The following is a 1,224-nucleotide window of genomic DNA, read 5'->3' on the forward strand; positions in this document are numbered from 1 at the left end:
CCCCAACCCTCCAGTGAAGCGTCCGTGTGGATGTTGATCGATGGAGGTGGGTGTTGAAGAGGAATGGACCTTTTCAGGTGCTTTGCTTCCGACCACGGCTTTAAAAGTGAGCGAAGTCTGTTTGGAAGCCATCTCTTGAGGTCTCTTCGAGCGATAGATGCGAAACGTCTCCAGACTCACGCACCATCCTTTAGCTGTGCGCGAAGCACTGGGTTTGTCACAGAAGCGAACTGTAGAGAGCCGAGAACTTGTTCCTGCTGTCGTCTTGAGATCTGTTTGGATTTTAAAAGTCTTCTGACAGACCCTGCTATTTCCTTCCTTTCCTTCTGTGGAATGGAAAGGCGGTGTGACTGAAGGTGCCAATGGATTCCCAACCATTGGAACTTCTGAGCTGGAGAGAGGCGAGATTTCTCTGTGTTTATCTTGAATCCCAGATGCTCTAGGAACTGGGTGACCTTGTTGCAGGCTCTTACACAATCTTCGGGCGATGTCGCCCAGACTAGCCAGTCGTCTAGGTAGGCCATCAGTTGGACGCCCTGAAGACGGAGTTGTTGGACGATGGCGTCTGCCAGCTTGGTGAAAATCCGTGGAGCCACGTTGAGCCCGAAGGGCATGGCCCTGAAGGCGTAACTTTTCCTTTGGAGTCAAAATCCGAGGTAAGAGGAAGCGTAATGATTCATCGGAACGTGCCAGTAGGCGTCCGCCAGGTCTATGGAGACCGTGTAGGCCCCTTGAGGCAGAAGGGTCCTTATTTGTTGCAGAGTCAGTATCTTGAACTTGTTCGCAATGAACTTGTTGAGAGGGGATAAGTCTAGAATGACTGAGTTTGTTGGAGTCCTTCTTGGGAAAGCAAAATAGTCTCCCTTGGAACCTGGTTGACTTTACCCTCCTGATCACCTTGTTCAAGAGTTCTAGGACATATTCTTCCAGGAGGGGGGTTGACTGTTGGAAGAATTGCTGGAAGGCTGGGGGTGGTTGAGTCCAGCTCCAGCCTAGTCTCTTCTTGACGATGCTGTGCGCCCAGGGATTGAAGGTCCAACGATCCTGGAATTGGCGGAGTCTTCCTCCCACCGGAAGCACTTTATTGCTTCTGGTGTCCCGAGGGTTTGCCACCTCGGCCGATAGCTCCCCTTCCTCCTTTGCCTCTGGAGGGACGGTGAGACGAATCTCTGCCGGAACCTCTGCTTGAGCCCCTACCTCTGGGACGAAAGGTAGTAGCGTGTT

The sequence above is a fragment of the Palaemon carinicauda genome, unplaced genomic scaffold, assembly GCF_036898095.1.
Source record: "Palaemon carinicauda isolate YSFRI2023 unplaced genomic scaffold, ASM3689809v2 scaffold125, whole genome shotgun sequence".
In the NCBI taxonomy this organism is placed as follows: Eukaryota; Metazoa; Arthropoda; class Malacostraca; order Decapoda; family Palaemonidae; genus Palaemon; species Palaemon carinicauda.